The sequence below is a fragment of the Hibiscus syriacus genome, unplaced genomic scaffold (assembly GCF_006381635.1).
Source record: "Hibiscus syriacus cultivar Baekdansim isolate YM2019G1 unplaced genomic scaffold, ASM638163v2 tig00116989_pilon, whole genome shotgun sequence".
In the NCBI taxonomy this organism is placed as follows: Eukaryota; Viridiplantae; Streptophyta; class Magnoliopsida; order Malvales; family Malvaceae; genus Hibiscus; species Hibiscus syriacus.
This window is the reverse complement of record NW_024063508.1, coordinates 8,661,554-8,688,015: the sequence shown is the minus strand read 5'-3', so window position 1 is coordinate 8,688,015 and position 26,462 is coordinate 8,661,554. Positions and strand designations below refer to the sequence as shown.

At 34.9% G+C, this 26,462-nt stretch overlaps 1 pseudogene; it reads left to right on the top strand.

Moving 5' to 3' along the window:
* The window catches only part of LOC120193161, a 48,591-nt pseudogene that overhangs the window by 5,278 nt on the left and 16,851 nt on the right, over positions 1 to 26,462 (top strand).

Here is a 26,462-nt window from a genome sequence, read left to right as displayed (position 1 = left end):
ACTCCCTTCGGCCATTTTGTCAGCCGTCGTGGGTTGTCACCAACGAACGACGGCCTCCTCCCTGGCGAGGAGAGAGTTGAGAGAATCTGATGATTCTCTCTCTCTCTCTCTCTCTCTCTCTCTCCTCTCTATTTGAGAAACAAAGCAAATGAAGGGGAATTAGGGCTTAGGCGTGATTTTAGGGATTAAATATCCTAATCAAAACGACGTAGTTTCCTGCCCCCGTGTTTTTTCGAGGTTTTAAGGGATAATTTCTGTTCAGATCCCCTTTGTTTGTAACAATCTTATTCTGGCCATTAATGAACTTTATAACATTTTAATTTGAGCTCTTATGTTTCAATTTTTATATGTTAGTCATTGTTTATGTATTATACTATTCTTGTTGTTGTTTGATTTTGGTTGAGATATTTTTGAATATTTCATTTTAGTCATTATTTTCTATATTATTACATTATTAGGGTTAATTGTTATTTTACCCCGCAGTGTTCATTTTTGGCTTCATTTTAGTCCCCAAAATTGTTAATAGATTATTTACATTTCTGGTTCCTGTATTATTTGACATTTGCTACCTGGGCTCTGATTTATCTGTAATTACTGTTGTAGTCACTAAGTTTCTATTTTATCATTTTAGTCCTCTAAGATTCTATTTTTGCCATTTTAGACCCTTAAGTTTATGTTTTTATTATTTTAGCCATTTAAGTTTATGTTTGGCCATATTAGTCTTTTAAATTCCAATTTGTACTATTTTGGTCCTTTGAGTTTATGTGTTTGCTATTTTGGTCCTTTATAATTTCAAATACTTACTTTTTTCTCATTTGTAATTTGGTTTGTAATATTTATTTGTTTTCATTTCAATCCCCTATGTATGTACATATTGTAAATATTGTTATTTTATGTTGTAAATATTTTATTTTACTTCATATGTGTTTCTTTTATATTTCCTTAAATACTAATGTTATTTGAATAGTTTCAAGAATGTATTTGTAGAACGGTCGTGGAAAGTATCACTTGATCGAAGTGCTACAATCTGATACGACGTTTGAACAAAATGAGAGCTTGAAATAAATCTAGTTTGTTTTACGAATTAAATTGGTTATGATCTAATGATTTTTATGTGATAATTTATTTTATGAAAATATCGATTTTCATTTTATATTCGATTCATATTTTATCAAAGCTGGAATATTCTTTATGGATAAGAAATATTCAAAATAGCTTTCCCGACAGAGGATTGCTAATCTCGAGATTTCTTTTCAAGTTAAAGATTTTTCTCTAATTAATTAATTCGAAGCAAATTAATCAAACTTCAATAAATGAATCATAATTTAACTTTATATCCAATTTATTATTTCCACCATTTAAGATAACGTGTAAGCGACACTGTACCAATTTTGGGTGTTGTGGGGGTGCTAATCCTTCCCCACGTGTAACCGACTCCTGAACCCTTTAAAATGAACCTCTAGTAACGCAGACTAATTTTTCTCTTTAAAAAATGATTTTTCTTAAAATTGTTTTAAAAGAAGTTTTTAGGTATCCGACCTACCTAACCCAAAGGTTGATGGCGACTCATTTTCAATTTAATTCCAATTAATCTAAAATCACCGAATTTTCCAAATTAAAATCATAACTATTTTTGAAACAATAAATAATTGTTCCACCTAAAAAAATGGTTATGACAGCTTGGCGACTTTGCTGAGGACTATTTTTAGAGAGTCAGGCTGTAAGTCGCTTATACATTGTCGTCTTGGTGGAAATTATGAGTTCGAGTCTTTAGTTAACTTATGATCTGTTTATTGAAGTTTTAAATTGCTTCATTTTTAACTATCATACTAACATTTGAATTTTTGCTTTCAGATCGATCCAAGATTTTGTTGAGTTTTATCTCTTTTTCGTTTTTGAGTCAAAGGTAGGTACGTTTCTCCTCACACACATCACGTGCATTCGCATAACATGAGCTCTAGACATGAGCTTCAATCCAAGTTATTCGGGGTGAATGCTTTACTATCGTAAGAATTTATTCTTCGTATGAGTTTTAGCAAATAACCTATGGGATACATACCTTATACCTTCGTAGGGATTTATTCCTTGTATGGGTATAAGGCAGTGAATCCCCTCGAATTGAACTCGTTTCGTTCGAAACCTGTAATGGGTAAGGATCGAGGGTCTGGCAGCCCAAGGGGTACTGACATCAAGGACAATTCGAGTACCCTTTTCCTGTTAGAGCCAAAACCATGCATATAGTGAACCATACAACGATCACCCTAGGTATAGACATACCGAACATTTGTTTGTCAATAGGTACCCAAAATAAGTGTACACAAAGTATGAGCGTTTCTAAACCCTTATCTTTTGCTTTAAGTTCGTAGAATTTGCTTTCTTTTTTGAATAAAAGCATGCGAACTAGATACCATGCGTTAAGACCAATTCTTGAAAATAGATCATTGTGGGTAGAAAGCATGTCCAAGTAGGATTGTTATCTATTTAAAGCATGCTCGGGTAGATATCATGGCAGGGTAGGTGTTATATTCATCTTTGAATAACATTTTTATATACATCGATTGTCTTACCTGTATTAACTAATTTATTTTCTTTTGTTTGTGTATACTAACTTATTTCTTTTCTTTGTTTATATCATTTTTCATCATTTGTGCATTGCATTTGCATCGTCATAATATAATGCGAAAAATATTTATCCGCAAGGGGATATTCGAGAGAAAATCATCACAAGAAGAGATAAAAGTTTTCAACCAAGCAGTTGCATACACGATATACACCGAAGGATAAAAGAAGTTCAGAGTACAAGAATGAGACCTGCTCGAAGATCGTGCTTCATTCGAGACTAAAATGATGATCCACTGATTCGAGGAGTAATCCAGCAGTGGAGTCTTATCTACAATCATGTCATCGCTAGTCATCAAGGATTGACGCACTGGCTTCAGCACCGCCGAGGCATTAACTGAGTTAGTTTACAGAGCATTGAGGGGCATCAGTTCCAAATAAAAAGATACAAGATGAAGTAGTGAGATCAAAGATCTTGCAACATTCAAGACTAAAACGATGATCCATTGAGCCAAAGAGTAATCCAGTAGTAGATTATCATCTACAATCATTTCATCGCTAGTTATTAAGGAGCGACGCACCGACTTCACCACCGTAGGGGTATAAACCGAGTTAGGTTATAGAGCATTGAGGGGCATCATTTTCAAAGAAAAGGATCTAAAACGAAACAATGGTCCACTTCGGACTCAGCTATCTAATTGAATGCATGTCTGTAAAGTGGATTGTCTTGTAATGTGAAAGCTTTTTATCACTGGTGAAAATTATTCTACGATATTCATCGTTGGGATAAACATTTTTGCAACTGCATTTTCATTTACATTTCATATTTAAGCGTTTTCATACAAACATTTCATGGAGGATTCTATAAAGTGGTCTTAACCACGTGACACCACATAGAAGCAAGAAGTTGAAATCAATACAGTGGGAGCTTGTTTAGTTGGTTGTAAGACTTAACATTCCAGGATGATATGAGAAAAGAGTCCTCATATCCTGAGGGCTATGATGTTGATCTTGTGTAGGAAGCTCCAGACATTCCTCTAAGAACTGTAAGACACTGAAGTGCAAGATCCAGAACCTGATAGATTCAGAGGCATGGACAATCAAAGACAAATGAGGGCATTACATCTACCATTTTCATCGAGAGCATTATTTTGTTTGAACCCGTTTTTGTTATGTCTTTCATATTTATTTAATATTTTAAACGACTGAATTTATGCTATCTTCTAAGGTTGAATAATTGAGCGATTTTTAAATCTTTAGTTCTTTGAATATCAAATGAATTACAGATTCTTTTAATTCTTCAAGAATTATGGATTTTTGACATATGACAAGATTAGACCTTTCTTATCATGTCTAAAAACAAATCTCTTGATTCTTTACCCTAAATAATTCATGGTCACTACCGAATGACCAATTTTTGACATTACTTTTCTTGGAGATTTTGAAACATTGTTTTTATCCTTTTCATGACACAAGAAGTCATACTGACCCAATAAAATCACACCAACATTTTTTCTACCAATAAAACCTAAAGGCATTGAGTATAAGATGTTCACTTGAACATAAACCTTCATACCAGAATAAACCTCCTAAGGCATTCTCGCATCAATACAATCCCAATGACGTATGAGGAATTGCTCCCAACGCTAGTTGAGAAGAACCTTACGACTCCAGTTCAATCCAAACCAAAAGAGGCCTCATATCCTGAAGGCCATGCTATTAACGCCATATACAACTATCATATTGGGAGCTCAGGGCATACCACTGAGAAATGTGGGGCATTGAGGTGCAAGGTCCAAGATCTGATCGATTCATGGGCATTGACAATCAATGTGTAGTGGGGGCATTCTGATCAGATTATGCTGAGGCATCCATCAGAAGTTTTTATTGCATTATCATGCATGTCATCTTGTTTGACATTATTTTTCTTATGCGTGAATGTTTGTAAGTCATTTGATGTTTAAATATTTTCAATAAAATACTTCCTTCTTAGGAAATGAACAATGAGCAAATTTCAATCTTGAAATTCTTTGAATATCATTTTAATTAATTTTTAATAATTGAGGTTGTAAATCTTTGACAAATGACGAGATTGAATCTTGAAAAACAAGGACCCCTTGATCATACTCCAGAGATACACCAAAATATATACCCTTCTCTTACAGAGATTGAGCAGGCAAAATGGGCAACTGACATATGAGATTACAAGGTTAATTGGTTCTACTTCTATTGATGAAGTTCAATGATGATCATGATCTTCTCAGATAGAATGGTCGAGTGGGTGAATCTAGTTTAGGTCAGTTACTTGGGAATTGAACTCTAACGATGAGATTTTCTGACCTTCAACAAACACCTAGACTTAACAGGTTCTCCTCAATGAGCTTAAGAAATAGAAACCGTTTACCCAACAAATATATATGTAAATATATATATATATATATATAATATACAATAAAGCTGAGCTATTCTGCTAAAGCAATTGGTTATAGAGGAAACTCGAAAGCCCTGGCTTTATGAATAAATTATATTCAAACTATGACATTGATCGGGTACTCAACAATTCGGTGTATGCTCTACTGTGATTGTCAAGTCGAAGGATTTGTGATGACATGAATCCTTCAACTAGCCTGATAAAGGTGATTATAATATATATGCACAATAAAGCTTGAGTTGTCCGTCTAGAGCAATTGGTTAAATGCCCTGGCTTTATTGATAAGATTCAGCTAGCCAGACAATGGCAAATCAAATTAAATTTACTAAATAAGGAGTTTCAGTGAATATGGACTAAGGGAGTTGATGAACACCTGTTATAGTCGACTTCATACGAGCATTCAGAATCTAATTTTTAGACCGATATTTTTGTACTACCTTGACTAGAGGAGTCTATGGAGCTTGAACAAATAGATGATTTCAGATAATTGAAACAAAAGTGTTCTAAAAGGTCTAGCAATTGGCTATGCTACTTGTTTCATTTTGTCTGCCTCCAATCAAAATGCCAAACCGAGAAAGAGAGGCAGGCCATAATCTTTAAGGTGACCGAATCAATGATAGAATTTAGGTAGCCAACCTCTGAACCAACCTTTACGATCTTGATATTTGTCAAAGATTTGCAGCTATCAAAGATTAAAAGAGCAGTTGATTTTTTGATATTCAATTAACTCCTGTTTATGATTTGTTTCAATTGTGAAAATTAGGAGGCAATATTTTTCAAAACTCTTTTGATATTTTTCAAAATTTTGAAAATCCAAAGGAAGAAAAACTATTTTCAAACAAGAGAAGTTCTTTGGAATCATATCTTGGAATTCAATGAATATCTCTCCGAAGCTCAAGATCGAAGCTGGGGCAAGGAAAGCTAATTTTTGGGACAAAATTTTATGGGAGCAAGAATCATAAAATAGAATTAATTCAAAATAATTCTATCATGCATTAATTACATTTTTTCATGAATAAAAATTAATCCTGAAAATCTACCCCCTGAGATACCTCTTCTGTGAGGACTTCTGTATATAAAATGATGAACGACTTTCTTTCTTCATCCCTTCACAAAAGGAGAAAATATATCCCTTGTGTCCCCATTTAAGCCTAAATCATGTTTTCTTCTGATTCAAACCTAACCAAGGATCACCCTCCACACTGAGGGGCAAGGTGGAGGAAATCTACTTGCATGAGTGAAGACATTGATTCAAATGAGATACCGAAAGGTGAACCAAATTCCAAGTGCAAAGATCCAATCAAAAGAAAGAGAGAATAACAAAGAAAAAGAAGAAAATAAGCACATGTAAGGAATTACATGTCAAATGACGCATCAAGCTATGTGATTGATCAAACCCAATCATTCCAGAATCACTTAACTCGAAGATCATGGAGTATCAAGAGAAAGATACATACGACCAGATTCAAATTAAGTAATACAAGATTGAAGGCATCAGAATGAATTGATTATTGATTCAATTACCCGCAAACACTTGTTTGGGCCTATTTATTCTTTTCTTTTATAACCATGAACCATGGCCTACATTACGTGCCTTAAAAGTCCTTTCTAATCATACATTGATTTCTAAACAGAAGAGACTATCTTCAGATTTCATCCCGCACATCATGATTAATCATTATTTGCAAAAGGTTTTCTAAAATCTTTAATGCATGATAGAGAAAAATAACAAAGAGGGCTCAAGATGTAAATTCTGAATAACGTCTTGAAACCAAAGAAGTATTTGAGTTGAAAACCTGAAAAGGCAGTTCGATTATAAAAATTGTGCAGCTAAGGCAATTGTTCAAATTCCTTGATAAGGCATTGTACAAACCGAGTATGACCATGAGAGCTGGGAGTCGGAGAACACTTCCAGTAGAGGATCATACAAGCTACCCCATCAAATTAGTGAACATCAAAGAAACAAGAATGCCAAACCTTTGACCAAACACAATAACCTGAGACTTTTTATCCTTTTCTTACTTAATCATTCCCCAAAGATAGCTTTAATCTTGACACTTGTCAGATAGCTATAATTTATTGAAGGATTAATAGTGTAATTAATTCTTTGCTATCCAATAAGCTCTAGTTTTATGATTTGTCAATTGTAAAACATAAAAAGGGGCAATATTTTTAAATCTTTGATTAAACATTTTTCAAAACTCTTCTAATTGATATTTTCAGAATTTTGAAAATAAAAGAAGAAGAAAAACACTTTTCAAACAAGATAATCTCTCTTGCCACCATTCTTCAGTACACATTGAACTGGACTGACCCAAGACCTATCAGATATTGGATATATCACCCCAACATCGAGCCATTTGATGATTTCCTTCATCACTATTTTTTTATTATATGATTAAGTCTTATTTGGGGTTTCACAAAATTTCTATAACACTCGTCTAGATGGATCTTGTGCATGTATATGGTAGGGATGATTCCCTTCAAGTCTGTCATAGTCCACCCGAGAGCTTTTTTGTGTTGTGACAAAACATTCAACAAACTACCCTCTTGCTCGGGGGTTAGACTAGTAGAAATTATAATTGGTAAAGTATCAACACTATATAGATAAACATATTTTAAATGTGGAGGTAAAACTTTTTCCGTTGCAAAACATTTTTCGCCATCATTGAATTACTTGTTGACCCCTCGTCTTTTTCCTTCTCCTTAAGCAAATCTTCTTATTCAGCATGTTCAGCTTTACTTTCTGGTTCTTCCTATGTTGTGCATTGGCGAGAAATTTCTTGCTTCTTTCCCCTAACTTGTCATCAAGATTAATTTGGGTATCACTCCTAAGTATAGGCACACTTAGTGACCTCAATATCACTAGGGAGGATTCCATGCGGGCGAGAATGTAATGCCGTGGTAATTTGGCCCACTTGGTTCTCCAACGTTATCAATGATGAACTATGGCTTTGTAATAGAGCACCTTGATTCTTGATTGTCGATGAGTGTTCATGTATCAAGGTTTTTGTTGAAGCCATGAAATCTTTTGTCGAGACCTTAAATTCTTACAGTGAAGCTTCGAGGGAGTTAGAATTTGAAGAAGATACAAAATCCTTATTATTATTTTGCTAAGGCTTCTGTTGATGTTGTAAACTTGAATGTTCAGAGGCATTTTGTTGTGGTCAATTAAAATTTCCTACATGGTTGTTGTTGTTCCCTTGATTACCCCAAGAAAAATTTGGATGTTGTCGCCATCTAGAATGATATGTATTAGAGTAGGGGTTTTTGTTTCTTCTATTAAAATTGCCCACGAAATTGATGGACTCTTGGTTTTCTGGGCATTTACTCTCATGATGATTGCCACAACAAAGAATGCATGTTGATCTAGGTGCCTTGACTTCTTTCACTTGGCTAGAATGCTTTAAATTTTTCAACATATTTGTTATAGTCGAAACTTGGACTGAAACTGAATCCTTACCGTCAAGTTCATATACCTCAGACACTTTCCTGCATGTTCCAAGCCTTGCAGATGGGAATTGATAGTCATTCTTGGCTATTCGATCGAGGATATAAAAGGCTTCATCGAGTGATTTGTCAAATAGAGTGTCATTCCCTGAGGCATCCAACATCATCCAAGTAGGTTCGTTGACTCCATTTTAAAACATGATGACTTGAGTCCAGTCGTGGAATCAGTGGTTAGTGCACTTGCAAATCAAACTTTTATATCTATCCCAACACTCGTATATAAATTCATCATTTCCTTAGCGAAAACTTGCAATGTCATTGCGAAGGTGGGTGTTCATATTGGGCGGGTTATATCGAAGCATAAATTTTTTTTTATAAGGCATCCTATGATTCCATTGAACCGGATGAGACTTTAGTCAACCAAGCTCTCGCTCAGTCATGCAAAGAGTAAGGGAATAATTTTAGCTTCAGCACATCCTCGTGCACTCCTTGTTTCCTAAATGAGTAACACACTTCCTGGAAAGCTCATACATGTTGTCTAGCATCTATATTAGGCAAGACTCCAACTGACCGATATAATTGAGCATGTTGAGCATCACCAGTTTGATTTCAAAGTGGGCTGCCTGTATTTTCAATGCCACAATTCCAGGGTTGAGATCATCGAGAATAAAATTGATATGATCTCGTATCGCTTTTGATCATGCAGTATTTTGGGGAATATTATTCGCTGCGACATTGGGATTTGCCTGATCTTCCATAGGGTTATCAGCCTGAAACTATAGTCGATTCATATTGCCTCTGGCATGCCGAGCATGTTGCCTTTGTCTGAACAATCGCTTAATCTCAGGTTCAAATGATACTAATGGTTTGTTAGCAGATCTTCTGGTCATGCAACGACAATAACCTATAAAAGAAAATAAGAAAAGACAAACACATAAAACTAACTAACTAAAAAAATGACAAGAAACTAAAAGCTACTATGGAAAAAATTATCAAAATTCCTCTAGTTGCCAATCCCTGACAACAACACCAAAAACATGATCCCGTACATGTAAATGTATATGTTGTGGCACGCAAATCTGTGCAAGTATACACAATCGATATAAGTAATATAATATTAAGTGAGTTATCTCTCCACAGGGATTGGTTGGAATTTTTGATGTTTGCTAAGCCAGAACTAAGTGTCACTATTTAGTCCTAATATTCTTGTCTAAAAGGAAAAGAACGCAGTAACAAAAGATATGAACATATGGAAAAGTATTGTCGTGGCGGAAAATTAGTGAAGTGAAGTGAGCAGAAAAGTTTGGTCGAGGAAAATAAAATATGCAAAGGTAAACAAATAAAAGTTGTCAATGCAAATAAAAATGTTGAGTGTAATATATTATGAAAAACTTCACACAATCAGACTTCTAAAGGAGCACTTGGGTTAGATTAGTTACGGCGAGAATTTATTCTACGTCTAGGAAGATTTAGTATGCTATGCCTATGCTGCCCGACAGGATTTACTAGAGTATCCCTATAACTTTTTCTACGACAATACTACTCAGCATCAACTACAACCCTTGGTTTGTCAAACTGTTGCAGCGACAATACCCCTCAGCGTAAACTGTATCTTTTGGCCTATCTTACTTAAGAATTTACCCTTTTTAGTTGAATGAAACTCTATCCTTATCTCTAAGGCAGATTAGAACCTCACCATCCTGGATTAGTTCCCTTATTCACGTAGATCTAACCTAACTCTCTCAATATTCGGTATCAACTCCTAGAAAAATAACAATCTCTCAAAAGCTCTTATAAAGACTAGGAATGTTTTGTCGTGGCATCAGACAATCTCTCAAAACCTTTTACAGTGTCAAGGAAAAAGTTCAAAACAGTGAACAAAAAAACATTTAACATAAACAAACTTCATCATTCATTAACAATAAAATAAAGTATCATCAAAGCATCATCCAACACTTAATAAAACAGTTTATAGTGTGGTAAATATCACCCCAAAATTTAGTCATTAAGTACAAGCCCTTAATCGATATGGAAATAAAGAACAAAAGGAAGAAAAACTCCAAAAACATAGCTCTGTCGTGACATTTGGACCACCACCATGATTACTCCGGCGACTAGCCTATCTCGAGGGTCTGGCCGTCGCTCAAGTGAAGTCTGGCTATGGAGGGCACCAGGACGGTCGAGTGTGAATGGTAGAAAAAGTGAATTGTTGTCGTCGCCTACTCCAAACCTCCTTTTAGGGTATATTATCTCTTCAATTCCCCTTTTTTATAAAGAGATATAATAAGATATTTATAGAGGAATTCTTAGGGTTTAGTTCCCTTGGAAATTCCCTAAATACCCTCAGTTTTATACCCTTTACGTGAATAAAATGATAGTTGACAGTGGTCCCAAATTCCTTTATGAGGGCATGGATGCACATGAGGTAAATTGAATAGTTGACCAAGTGACGTCAGCAGTTTCTCCATGTGTTGCTTTAGACTTGCAAGATAAAACTTGCCTTGGCAAGAAAATTCGTTCCTCACTATCGTCTTCTTTTATTCCACATGCCCTAGCAAATTAATTTGTCCCGGAAAATGAGTTTTTCCTTAGTCATTTCCTGCATCATCACAACCAACAAACATCCTTTCTTCTCAGCAACATCAAATTATTCAAATAAACTTTACCTTGGAGAAACTTATCCACCACATGTAAATATGTCCTAAATGCAACTAAATACAACTAGAATGCTAAATCAATGGCTTTTAGACACTCAATAACTTAAGTAAAAAGCAAGAAAACATAGTCTTTTTACGGAATTATCAATAACCATTTTAAGTTTAAACTTAACTATCAATTTAAAAACATAAAAGTCAATAGAAAAGTAAATGGTATGTTAAATAATGAGTGAGATTTCCTACGAAGATGACAATTTTCCTCTTTTTGCTCTTAACTTTTTCTCTTTGTTTCTTAAACTTAAATTGCCTAAAAATGAGTAGGTTTGTCTAAAAAGATGTCTCCTTCCTCGGAAGAACAACAATGGCCGAACTATCCTTACATACCTCTTCAAAACTAGGTACCTAAAGCTTCTTTTTTTCTCATGTTTCTCTAATGTTAGAACCTTGGTGGTGAAGCTTCTCATATTGCTATCGTTTTTTTATTTGTTATATAAGTCAAAAAGAAAAAACCTTTGAACTTCACAAACCCAAAAAACCATACTCATCTTCTTCCACCATCATTTCTTTGAATGTGAGAAGTAGATCATTAGTAAATTCATCTTTTGACTTATGCCTAAATTTTTAGCAAGTGGACATTCCATTTGCAATATGCCATGATGAGTATGCAATATGCTATGATGAGTTGAGCACAAGTCCATGTAGAGAAAAAAATTCAGAAACCAGCTAAGATTCCTGAGAACATCACTTCAATCTTGACAAGGAACATAGAAGCATCATCCCAGCCTATGAGAAAAACAAGAAAAACTCCATCAGCTTCATAGCAGCAAATTGTCGAATTATCTTTCTTTGAGTTGAGCTTCTTCCACCTTTGTGGATTGCCTCTAAAATTGTTGAACTCTGATTTAATACTAATGAATTTTCTGCCACTATTCGACAACTCTTGGCGATGAAAGATGGTGTGGGCCAATATCATTTTGCTTTTACTTTCTCATCATTTAAATGGATTCCCCTTGCATGAAATATAAAGCATGTGGAGTTGTTCAAGTCATTTTTCGTCATTAAGATGGCGTCATGACTAAGGCTTTCTTGGATGTAGCCTTTTTGTAGCAAATCTAACTCTTTGGTTTCTTTGAGACTATATGTTTGATGAGGTATGATGGAACCTTGAATTAGATTGGTTTGGTTTAGTTTTCCTCTTTTCTGTGGTAATTTGTTAGATGGATCACCTAACACTTCTCTAAAATCCTGTAACAAAGATGAAAACACACTAGGAAAATCCTTGTTAATGTTAGAAATTGAAACAATTGATTCCCTAAAGCGAACAAGGATGGAAGGTGTTTGAAAATAAGGTTGTCTCTCAATTCTTTTGTGCTCACACATAGATTTTGAGTCACTCTTTTATTCTCACAATTAGGTTCACTCACCTCCCATGGGTTATTATTCTTTTGGCTTTTGTAACTAGTGGCCTCTTTGATCTTTCCCTACCTCCTCACAAATTCTCATTTGATATTTAGGGGATGGAAGTGTGTCATTCTTTGCTGGTCGTTGTTTCTCCTTGTAGTGTTTGCCATCTTTCAACTTTTTTTGAGAAGGTAGAGTAGAAGATGAGGAAGAATTTGAAGGATTACCTTGGTAAGAGGATGAAGTACCTTGGTAATGTTCTCTGAATCATGATCTCCTTTGGATTTGTGCTTCGATTGTCATTGCTTTCTTTAGTGTATCTTCAAGGTTTTCGTACCCATGTAGATCAAGAAGATAAGTGATGTTTGAGTTTAAGCCGATGATGAATCTTGACACAATGTCCTCTTCTTTTTCGGTTATGTTAGCCCTATTGAGTAAGGACTTCATTTGCTTATAGTAGTCTTCAACTGAACTTATACCTTATCGAAGTTCGTATAGTCGTAGTTTAAATTCTCGTGTATAATGTGTCGGTAGGAATTGCTTACTCATTTTTTGTTTAAGGTCGGTCCACGAAGTGATTCTTGGAATTTGGAAGTTCCAGATATTTTTCTTAGTTTGCATCCACCAAGTTTGAGCGCATCCTTCGAATTGCATGGTGATGAGGGGAACTTGTTTAGCTTGGGGGCAGTCATGGTATACGAACATGAGATCAACTTTTCCTTCCCAATCGATGTACCTGTCTGAATCGTTGTCTCCTTTGAAAGACGGGATAGTGAACTTTGGTTTTGTAAAGAGTTCGGGTGCTTGAAAACGTGGTTGTTCTCGCCTGGGTACCAAAAGTTTAGCATTGTTTGGTCTTGGATTATGGTTTGGTAGATCCAGTTGTGGTTCTTGGTGTCCTCTCATGGTTTCATCAAATCTTTCAACTTGAGTCGTGAGTCGGGCAAGTGCGACTAAGATAGCCATAAGTGTCTTTTTGTTATTGTCGCCCATCCTAAAATCATAACACTCAAAATAAAGAAAATTCAACTAAGTAATAAACCTCACAAGTCACTCCAAGAAAGTAACACAACGAGAGGCAACTAAATCGATCTTGTACTCTTTAAAACTCACTTTACCAAGTAGTCTTCCACAGTTCGTATCAGAGTTTGAGTACTAGCAAAGGCGATAAGAAAGCCTAAAATGCAAAGAAGGAAGAAGTATGCAAACTCTTTAGTCCTACTAAAATAATAAATATAATGTGTTAGATAATGCAATAGAACAATAAAAAGGAAAAACAAAAGAACATAAAGCACTAAGAGTCAAAGAAAAAAAGAACTAACCCAGAAACCTGAAAAATGCTGGATCAACTTGAGCAACGTTTTTGAGGGGGTTACCATTGTCGAAATATTTTGGAGAAATTATTAAATGTCTTTCAATGTGTCAAGAAACCACTTGTAAAATGTCAGAACCAAATACCTTTAGTAGTATCCAATAGACTCTGTTGAACGATGAGTTCATAAACAATCTATTTTTTTCTTGATCACTATGTTCGAAGGTGTTATTGATCTCTAAAAATTTTGATTTTTTTGTGTGAATGATATAAATATATTAAGTTCCAATCTGAAAATTTTCACTACGAAATTCATTCTGTATAATTTTCAAGAAATTTGACAAGATTCTAGACCGAATCAGCCGATGAAACTTGAATGATGTATTTGAAGCCTCTAATAAACTCCGATTGGGGTGAATTTTGGACTGGATATTATTATTAGGATGAATATGAGATCTGGAGAAAAATATAACTAAAATCGTTCGTTTAATTTTTTTTTTCAATTTTTTTGAGTTGAAACGATGAATCTTTTACGAACTAGCTCCGTTAGGGTACCTTGACGGTTTTGTGTGCAAGAACAAGCAAGATTGCTTGTTTCTTTCTAATAATTGGCCCAAATATGATACCAATTGATAGGAAAGCAGTGGCGGGTTAATGAACGTTTCTCTTGTCGAAGAATCAAACCTATAAAACTCTAGACTCGATGAAGACCAAAGGGGGATGAATAGAGAAAGTGATGGAAGCAATTAGGGTCTTTTAGAGTTTCATTTAAGGGCTGGAAACAAGATAAGAACAAGCTTAGAAAAAGATAAACAAAAGATAAAGAAATTGAAAATAAAATAAGATAACCACAAATCAAAAAGATCTCCCTTATAAAGGTGAATGGTAAAGCTGATTGATGGTGTGGATGGATATGTGGGAAATTGATGGATAATGTCCTATCGATCCCTCCTAGTCGCACTAAAAAGACAAAAATGATAATATGGCTCTAACCAACCCTCCTAGTCACAATGAAAAGGCAAATTGGAGTGTGAAGATTAATCTCCCTCACAAGAACTTGAAAGAACTCAAGGAGAAGAAGCTTCGAAGGCACAAGGCAATCTACACTTGCAAAAACGAACTCTCGTTGTATTATTAATCAAAGAAATCTGATTTACAAAGTTGAATGAAGCATCCTTTATATAGGCGCCGAGTTCTAAAGGTCCTAAATAACTAATGAATAAAATAATAATAAACTAAACATGTCTTAACTCTAATTCCTAATAAAATAATAATAACAAAAATAATATTTAACGCAGCCTTAATTCCTAATAAAATAATAAAAATAATCCTAAAAGATAATGCATCATCCTATATTAAATTATATTATAAATAATCAATAAGAATATTGAAAATACGTAATATTTATAAAATCACGTATTAATCCCGTATAGGATTTTCTGTATGTACTGCCTTCACTAAAATGGTCATATTTTGAGTTACCAATATCGGATTGATACGATTCAAGAACCGTTAGAAAGATAATAGATAGAAGGTTGTATCTAAAGAAGACATATTGACCAAATAAGATCAATATCCCTTTCAAAAAGTCATCTCAAGTCTGCTACTGTTCTGGTCTTCTTTTCCAAGGCTTGGACGAGTGGATCATTTGGAAGAGTTATTACTTATTCCTTTGATGTGAGCCTTTTGATGCATGTATCATCCTCCCTTTTTTCAAAAATATTGAACCTCGAATCTGAAACATAAAAGGGAGCAACATTAGAATAGTTTAATAATTCATTCATATTATGCTTACCAAATAGATATGCTTACCAAATAGATATGCTTTGAATCTTCGAGAATTTGTTCTTCTAATAGGTTCGAGTAGAAACATTAGTCCAAAGAAGCATGTATTATGGACTCTGGTGCATGTATCAAAGTCCCAACATACCACTCCTTATTTAAATTTATAGAGAACGGGGATAAGCTTTCTATATCTTTTCTTATTCTTTGGCTTATTTAAGATACTAATTAAACCATCACCATCTTCCATCACCTTCAAACCTACAACATCATCATCTCCAATTCCATTCCATCACCATAAAGACATCCTTCATTCATCATCAAGGCAAGTGTCCAACAACATCATTGGAGGCTGAATCTACTTACATTTGAAGGATCTTTCTATATCATTTCCGCAGCCTATCTTTGATAACATTTCTATCCCTTTCATTTATTCCATTTCCATTTCATTTCTTAATTATCATTATACTTAACCAATTCTTTATTTATTTGTGCAGAAAACTTAGAATTCAAGTGTAGCATTTGGTATCTCTCCTAGATCGGGAAACAACAAGGCTGCCAACTTCTCCATCATTGAAGAAGCTTGGATAGCCTTACATCAGGCAGTCTACACTACGAGAAAATATACCTTTAATGACACACAAACGATGACACACGCTAATTTATGACTTGCAAAAAATGTGTGTCATAAACAAATGTCATGTTTCTTAAAATCTGAACGATTTATGACTTACAATAATGTGTGTCATATTTAATAGTCATAATCCAAAAAATTTAGCAAACACACGGAGTACACTTTTCATTGTGTGTCATCTCTAAAAGTTGTCTTTTAATTTCCCCCATAATTTTCATCATGTACGCATGCTAGATCTTTCTTCAATACCTTTCGTGAAGACCATGAACTGATGCTCTCACAAGACCTTCAAAAGTTTGAAGGGGTTCTTTCTCAGTCTAATTTGGAGGTGGAATATACTGTTCTTTCTTCCTTTTTTTTACTTACTAGTCACTTCCATTTTTTTGTACTCACCATCAGTTGTTTCCTTAATCATGAGATGAAATTTTCTCGTTCTCTTAGGCAGAGTAAAGTTAACATCAAGATATGTCAGGTAAAAGCCGTAAATTGGTTTTAGTAACTGCTAATAGATAAGAAAAGAATCTATTTGTTTCCTTATTTACGACTGAATTTATTGTCAATCACTTCGGCAGTATTCATATGAACTTCTATTGCAATATTTGCATAAAACACAATCCACTGCAATGCTTGGGATCATCAACGGACACATAAACTTTCAAGGTGATGCCATTTTCATTGTTCATATTTTGCTTGTTACGTATGCAAAAGAGGTGATGTTTGACTATTGTTTTCTTTGTTTCCTTGCAGTTTCTTCTGGACAGCCCATTTCCATTTCTGATGATGCAGAGGTTGTAACACTTATTGGAAGCTTCTAGGATGTAGCTAATCAGATAAACCAGAAAGAAATACATTGAGGAGTGAGTTGTGGAACTGGTCTTATAATTATATATGGATTTAACAGATATAATTCTCCTTCCATTAGTGAAAGTAAAAGGGTTCCTGCTGCCATCAGCTCTATACTGAATCCTATTTGTACTCCACTTAAATACGCATTTGCATACTTGTTCACATATTTCTAATATTTTTTTTAACTTTGAGCTTCTTATACTTCTTATAGTTGCTTGAAGATTGCCTAGAAGAATGCTTGGAGAAAGCTGGAGGTTTGCTTTCTGATTCTGAAAAGATAGAAGAAGACAACAAAGAGGGGGATGTAGATGAGACTAAGGTACTTTTTCCTGTAAAAGGTCCTGTAACAATTAATTATATTCCTTCAGCTTTTGAATGAATATATTTTACTTTTGTTAGTTTTTAGATGTTCAAGTTTACTGTAGTATGATTATGAAGTTACTGTGTGATTAATGGTTGAATCAGGTTTTTGTTCTTTAATTTGTTTTATATGTTCCTTGTTCAGAAAATATCAGCTGAAAGTGGAAAGCAAGGTGCTTCAATGAAAAAGTTGAAAAAGGAGAATGCTCTTAATGCAACAACAAAAAGTGCTCGTCTTGAGGCTAGCACAAAGTGGATCTAACAAAAGGGTTAGCCTCAATTGGATCAATGTTTTGGTGAGGACTTCGATCATTCCTTGTTTAAATTGCAGCTTTCATTTTGACTAATCGTTTATTGTAAACTGTTTGTAGTGTCCACTTCAGTCGGGAGGTACCAAGTGTGGATATTATGTTTGTAAGTTCATGAAAGAGATAGTCGAGAATGGACTTGAAGTGTTGGCCAATAAGAATGTAAGCAAACTTTTCTTATACACATCTGTCATATCATATATATACATTAGTCATACAACTATCATATGGACTTGAAGTAGGATGGTATTCTAAACAAATTAATGCAAGTACTTGTTAGCAAGACTGAAAACTGCGAATTTGTGCCGTGATAATGTATATAATTTATTTGGGAAGTTTTACTAATTAAATGTGTAAATTTTGTTTACATATGCTTCAAAGAATGCATATGTAAAATTGGTCAATTTAGTACTCTTTTATAGTTATATACTTCACTTTAAATAAGTATAAATTATATACTTATTTCATATTTTTTACTTAGGTTGGCGATGGGAAGGAATAATACACGCATGATGACATTGATGATATTCGCAAAGAATGAGTATCTTATGTGGCAAACGTTATTATGCCCTGATATTTTGTATCGACATATGATTACAATATTTTTGATAACTTAATGTTAATATATTGTATGCAAATGGGTTTCTTATATACAATATGATATATATATTTAGTATTATGAGGCATTAAATGTGATTTAGTTTGTTTATTTGTCAATCTACAATATATATATATATAATTTATGACATACAATCACAACACACAAATGTGTGTCATCTTTTTTAATGACGTGTACTTCAATGACACGCAATGTAAGTCGTAAATGTAAGTCATAAATGCATGTCATACATTTATGACACATAAATGTGTGTCATCTTCATTTATGACAGGGGCTTCAATGACGCGCAATGCGCATCATAAATGCGCGTCATAAATACACGTCATAGATTTATGACACAAAATTACGTGTCATTTGAGGTTTATGATGATGGCTTCAATGACGCGCATTTGTATGTCATCTGCACCCATAGATGACGCGTAATGCACATCATTAAAGGGTTTTTTCTAGTAGTGCTAGAGATGAACTATCATCAAGGTAAGCTAGGTGAGTGTCTTGGTAGCTAAATAGGTGAGCTATAGGTTGATGAACTCAAGCTAAGTAGCTTTGGTCTTCTCAGCTCCTTATATACTCTCCCATCTACTTCTTGCTACATTTCGTCCACTTTTCAGTAATTTGGTCTAAAGCTCTCCTCCAGCCATGTTCATGATGTGAGCACACCAAAGCCATCTTCAAAGGAATAGAAGTATGCCACAAGGACCAATCACTCGATCAAGGGCTAAATTGTTTAGGGAAGCTCTTACATCAAATGCATTAAACCCTTTGAATCCTTTGAAAATGCATCCCCAAACAATAGATTATATACTATGTTTCATGTTTAACATATAATATAATCTATAAACCACATCTTTATATGTTTATTTCTTATATTACTTAGCTCATATTATATTTTCTTTTGTATGTGCATAGGCGACCACATGATGGGAGCTAACTTAAAGCTAGCATTGGAGTCCATGAGCTATGGAAACATGACTAAGACAACTCCGGGATAGCTCAATAACATTTTGGGACAAAGTTGCCAGCTACCCTCCGAGCTCATAGCTGACTTGAGCTGGACCTTTAAGCTAGCTATACACCTCATTTCAACTGGAGAGTTGCACCATCACCACCACCACACAAAGTACTTCAAATATGGCCTATGTTAATTTTTGGGGATTCGTACCTTTTGACGAAGAGTTGCCATTCCAAGAGGTGCCTTTTCACAAGGACCTATCCAAAGACCCACTTACATGTCATTCATCTATGGCCAACTCATACACATGGGAAGTAGCTCAATTGATTAAAGGTTACCTTAACAGTGCGACCTTTAATGACAAGTTGCTGCCCATTTGATGCCATGTCACCTAGATGCATGTTAGAAGTCAAGTCACGCCTAGATTGTTTCCTATCTTCATTCCATAGACAAGCTCACACAACAAGCATCCTTTGACCCCCATATGAGTGCCTCATGACCAGCCCACCTATGTGCCATTTACTCTCTTTCAAATTCCTTAAGAACTATATCAATTAAGAAAACTTTCTAAGTTTGTGGCGTCAACCCCCTTCTATTGATACTTTGAGTTCTAGTTCTTATAAGTAGAGGGTTCAAGTCCCAACATACCACCCCTTACTTAAGTTTATAGAAAATAGGGATAAGCTTTCTATAGCTTTTCTTCTTCTTTGGCTTATTTAAAATACTATCCTTAACCATCACCATCATCTTCACGCTTACACCATCCCCATTTCTATTAACATTTCAACACCATTGAAATATCCTTCATCATTCATCAAGTTCAACGTCCATCATCACCATTGAAGGCCGAATTAACTTACATTTGAAGGATCTTTCTACAACACTTTTGCATCCTACCTTTGATAACGACTTTATCCCTTTCATTTCTCTCTTTTATTTTTTATTTAATTAATCCATTTCTTTCATTATTTTGTGCAGAATGCTTATATATTCAAGTGTGTCATTGTTGTCTCTCCTAGATCGGGAAACAACATGGCTGTCAACTTCTCCATCATTGAAGAAGATTGGATAGCCTTACGTCAAGTAGCATGCAGAGCTTAGTTGGATTGACAATCAAAGTGCTGCAACAAAACAAAAAGAAAGAAGAAAAAGAACTCCTACATCAAATTTGGAGTACAAAAAGAAAAAAAAGATTCAAAAGAAAAAGAAAAGTTGCAAATATATCCAAAAAAAGAAGCACATTACAATTTGCCCAATATTAAACTTGAAGGAGGTATCCTTGTTGTTTCTTATGAAGGAAGATATAAATTATTGCAACTTGGGTTGTAAGTTATCTTCATCATTCTCTTTACTTCATTTCCTTTGCTTTCATCATTTTCATTACCTTATCTCTTCTTACCCATTCTATCCCACCTTTACCATATCCATTTTTATACTAACCATTTCCTATAGTCGACGCAACAAACAAGGAAACTTGCTCAATCTTAAGTTAGTTCTCTAAAGGACCCACAAGAGAGAATTGAGTGGAAAAAGGCAAACGAGAGGGTGAGATCAAAAGGGGGATCAGAAAAAGCCAAGAGCATATCCTTAGTACAAACACGAGTGTGAGTGGAGTGAAATCTAAATTTTCTTTGGAGTGACCAAGTGAGGATTTTGTGAGCGTGTTGGTAAGGTTTTAATTTATTTTTATTTCACTAATCATGTCACAAGAGTTGTTTGATTGTCACACAACTTCAAGACAAGTGCTTGTCGTTGAAAAGGCTTTACCCACTCAAATTATAGAAGATGACCAAAGAGAAAATATCTTTCATACTCGTTGTCATGTAAACAACAAAGTTTGTTTCATGATCATCGATGGAGGAAGTTGTACGAACATTGCAAGTGCCCTTATGGTAGAAAAGCTTGGCTTGAAGACCTCTAAATAGCCGAATCCATATAAACTTCAATGGTTAAATGAAGGAGGAGAAGTAAGGATCACAAGCAAGTTGTCATCCCATTTTTGATTGGAAAATACCAAGATGAAGTTCTTTGTGATGTTGTACCAATGGATGCTGGACATATACTTTTGGAAAGACCGTGGAAATTCAACAGATGAGCAATCCATGATGGGTTTACAAACAGATATTCTATCACCCATAATGGTAAGAAATTCACTTTGACACCACTTTCTCCTAGTCAAGTGAATGAAGACCAGATTCATTTGAAAAAAAAGCATGGAGTCATACAAAAACGTTGAAAAAGAGACGACTAAGGCATTGAACATCTACGCTGGAGGAAAGGAGATTTTGAAACACTTGCTTTCACACAAGGCTTTAATTGTACTAATGTACAAGGAAAGTCTACTTTTAACTAATCTCCAAGAAGGCTTGCCTTCTTCTGTTGTTTCTCTTTTACTGGAACTTGAAGCACGATTCCTAGAAGATACAACAAAATGTGATACATGCATGACCAGAATCAAGCTTCATTCATCAATGAAAGCAGCCATAAAAACAAAGGGAGTTATCATTACCTTATTATTTTATTATTCACATGTTGTTTGCATTATGTATGACAAATATATTTATGATATAGCTTGTTATAGTCATACCTTAATCATACATATTCATTTATATGAAATAACTTAGTTATGAATGTTGTTGTATGATCCACATATTTATGAATGATACACAATGTTATAAGTATGATAGATTAATCTTGCATCCATTTAAGCCTGATTCATTATATTCATGAAATGGCAGCATGCTTAATCATTCATTTCTTAGCTCATATACATTCATTTTAGCTCCTAGGTCTTATACATTAGCTCACACATAATATATGATGATATATTTAGCTCATGACTTGTAATCATAGCTCACAATACCATAATCATGCACGACAGCAAGGTATTTAGCTCATACAAGCTCAATGCTATTGAATTACCTTGTTTCCTCCATTTGGCATCAATATGCTGCTCGCAATTAGCTTACAAAGGATATTTTAGCTCATTGAGACTTATGGAAAGTTCAACTCAGATGAAGAAACTAGCATGTAGTTGAACCTAGCTGGATGAACTATTTGAAGTGAAGTTGCTACAAATGATGCCAAGTACAGCTGAACATAGCTAAAGGAGATACTAGGGAGCTGATGTAGTCACGGCTAGCAGGCTTGCAACACATCAGCCTTTACTTACAAAGCTAGCTCACTACTGGCTTGAATGGAGCTAAGTCAAGCCTAGTTGCTACCCACCTTCAACCCATGCATGAAACCACACTTCATATAGCCATGTGCATGCCTCGTGACTTGCAAAGCCATGTGCCAAACATGTGTTTCCATTAGGCGCCAAATGAACAACCCCCTCTCTATTCGGCCAAGGCACGAGCATGTGCTATGTGTGTGCATCATTTGGGTGCCAGGTTGAAGGATAACCTATCCATTCGACCAAGCATCAATTCCTCTCCAAATTTGGGCCAACTTGAAAGGATACAAGTGATATTCGGCCATGAGACATGTTCCTACATTTCAACTAAACCAGCACCTATTTATTCATGTTATTTGTGAATTAAATCATGTCATTTTAGGAAGTCACAAGGGATGGCTGAACCAACATGTACCTATTCGGACCAAGTCCCTTGAAAAACTATAAATAGGTCTTCCTATTTCATTTTTAAACAGACCTTTCTTTCCAATTAAAGTGAGATATTTCTCTTTGCTTAAGTCCTTGTGACTTTTATCGACTTATCAAGTAATTCATTACTTGTGGCGCCAACCCCTTTCCCTTTGAAACTTGTGGTTCTTATCTCCATATAGATAGTGGATCCAAGTCCTTTCTACCACCCATTACAGAAGTAATATAAAGTCTGGGTCTTTGTTCTTTAATATTGGTCATTCTTTGAGTATTCTTTAAGATACTATCCTCACAACCATTCCATTGTTTCATCAACCAAAACCGTAGCCATATCAATAATCTTCCGCTTCCATCTCTCATATCATAAATAGCCTACCCTTTTCACCTTTACATCTACCACCAAACCATCTGTATTTAGCCATTCACTTATACAGGTTGTTTTACTTCCTTCCTAGATCCACAATCAATCAACAAGATAGGATTACCTTACATCAAGCGGTAATCAGAGCTTTGGTGGAAGAAACAATGTGCAAAAACAATAAAAACAAAATTACAAAAAAGAAGTGCAAGTGAAAGTACAAGAGAAAGAAATCAAAATTCAGCAAAGAAAAAGTGCAAGCACTCAAAAGAAGAAAATTTCAAGCACTCAAAAAGAAGAAAAAAAAAAGAAAAGAAAGAAAAGTTGAAGCACTCAACAACAAGTCTCATCACCAATCCATTCAAGTAAGCCTTTAAATTGATTGTAGTGATAGAAGGTTGTGAAGTGGCTTGTGTAAGTAACCCTTTATTCTCTTATTTTTATTTCTAAGCCACCCTTTCATTATATTTTGTTTTCCATTCATAATAACCCTTTTTGCAACTGACGCACAACAAGTAAACTTTACTTGATATAGTTTTGAGTAAAGTCATTTACAACTTGGGATAAAGAGAACTGAGAGGAAAAAGGCATGAGTGTGTGAGATCAGAAGAGGGAAAGTAAAATCCTTGAGTACTAGAGTGCAAACATGAGTGGATTGAGTGACATTCAAGTTTCTTGGAGTGACTCATGAGGCTTTGTGAGAGTATTATCTGGTAAGGTCTTATACTCATTTCCTTTTTTCTTATTTGATAACATGTCTCTTCCATCCAACATCTTTGTAGTCAAAAGGACTTTGAACATTCAAAGTCAAGAAGATGAACAGAGAGAGAATATCTTCCATACAAAATTTCATATGGGAGATAAAGTTTGTGTGGTGATCATTGATGGAGGAAGTTGTACAAATGTAGCAAGTACTCACATGGTGAAAAAGTTGGGCCTAAAGACATCTAAACATCCTCATCCTTACAAACTTCAGTGTTTCAATGATGTGGGGGAATCCAAGGTAACCAAACAAGTTATTGTCCCTTTCTCAATTGGAAGATACAATGATGAAGTCCTTTGTGACGTGGTGGACATGAGTGCAAGCCACATTATATTAGGACGTCATTGGCAGTTTGACAAGAAGGCTACCCATGATGGATTTTCCAACAAGTATTCTTTCCAACATCAAGGAAATAAAATTATATTGGCGCCTATACTTCCAAGTTCAGTCCACGAATGTCAGATTACCCTCCAATCACGTATAGAGGAATGGGAGAAAATTAAAGCCATGAAGAAAGTTGAAAGAGAAGTTTTGCATGAGAAACAAAAAAGCTTGGAGAGAGTTGAAAATGTGAAACTTGAAACGATTGAATCTGGGAGCAAAGAGGAAAATGAAAATGAGGGTGAAGAACATATTTTATCTAATTCTACTCCTATTCTTTCTTTTGCTGTGCAGGAAAATCCAATACACATGTCACTTCAAGTAGAAAATTCAAGAAATATGTGTTTTGAAGAACCAATAGTCATGACTTTGGTGACCCACAAGACATGTCCTTTGACATTTCAAAGGATGTACCTCTTGAAGTTTAAAAGAATGTGACAATTAAAGATCCAAGAATTGTGAATTCTGACATTCCAAGTGCAATATCAATCTTAAAGAAAATTCAGCAACTAATGGAGAATCTAATTATCAAGCAACCGAAGCCCATTAAACATCCACCTTGGTTTGCTAGTTTTATTCATTTTGTCATTAGTTTTTCATTTTGTAACTTTGCTTCATTTTAAGCAATTTGATTCATGTAAATGGTGTTATTCTATCAATCTATGATGGAAAGATCATTTGTCATTTTAAGTTTGACTGGTACATCAAAATCGTCCAACACAAGGGTGTTAAGCATGCCTCGTCCTCCTTGTTAAAAGCCATTACTCAGATGGACACAAAGATTGAAAGAGTTGACATTATCCACCTACATGAAGGAGATCCAACGTCAAATTTATTTACCAACAATCATGAGGATTAAAGAAGAGAAAGTGAAGAAATACGATGCTTCGAAGAGCTATAATCCTTGAAGTATACAATGCCACCTTTGGAGTAAACTACACCAATGTTGGAACAAAGAACACACCTCTTTCCAAAAGGAAAAGATGATTCAACGCAACATGATGTAAGGTTGTTCAAACTTCTTCAATAATGGAGAAGTTGGCAACCTTGTTGTTTCCCGATCTAGGAGAGACACCAAATGCTACACTTGAATCAATAAGTAATCTGCACAAATAAAGAATAATTGATTAAGTAATTTGATAATTAAGGAAGGAAATGGAAATGGAAGAAATGAAAGTGATAGAAATGTTATCAAAGGTGGCTATGGAAGTATTGTAAAAGAATCCTTCAAGGGTTGATGAATTCGTCCTCTAAATAATGTTGTTAGATGTATGCCTTGTTGATGATTGAAGGATAATTCAAGGATGAAGAAATGAAGATGGTAATGGAATGGTGGTAGAGTTGGTGTGAAGGTGATGGAATATGGTGATGAAAATATAGTATCTTATAAGACTAAGAAGGAACCAATTCTATAAAGGAGCAAAGACCCGTTTCTTATAAGTCATTATAAGGGATGGTAGTAAGGACTTTGACCCACTAGTTATAAGAACTAGGAACCAGAAGTATCAAGGGAATGAATGACGCCATAAACTTAAGAATTAAGCTTGCTTAATCGATATAGTTCTAAAAAGAACTTGAAGAGAGAATAATCTCACAATAATTTAATTTATCAAAGGGTTGAGTTTACAAATGAATGTCAAAGCCTATTTATAGGCGTGTAAGGGGTTTGGCCAAATAGTTATGTGTTCATTCGGCTAGGTACATGTCTTTTAATGGAAATATATGTCTTAAAAGATGAAAATAGATGATGCTTGGATGAGGGGAAATGTCCTTGGTCGAATGGTCTCCTTGATGTGCATATTGGCGCCAACTTTGAAGTAAGATGATGCTTTGGCCGAATAAAGAGAACCCCTTCACTTTGGCGCCCATTTCATCCACATGCATGGCACATGGGTGACATAGGGTGTTTATGGTGTGGCTCCTCCTTGGGGTGAAGATAAGCAGCAAACTAGGTTTGACTTGGCATCCAACTTGCGTCTATATGACATGGCATCAATGGGGCAACAACTAATTATGAGAGGTCACATTTGTGTAAGGCAACC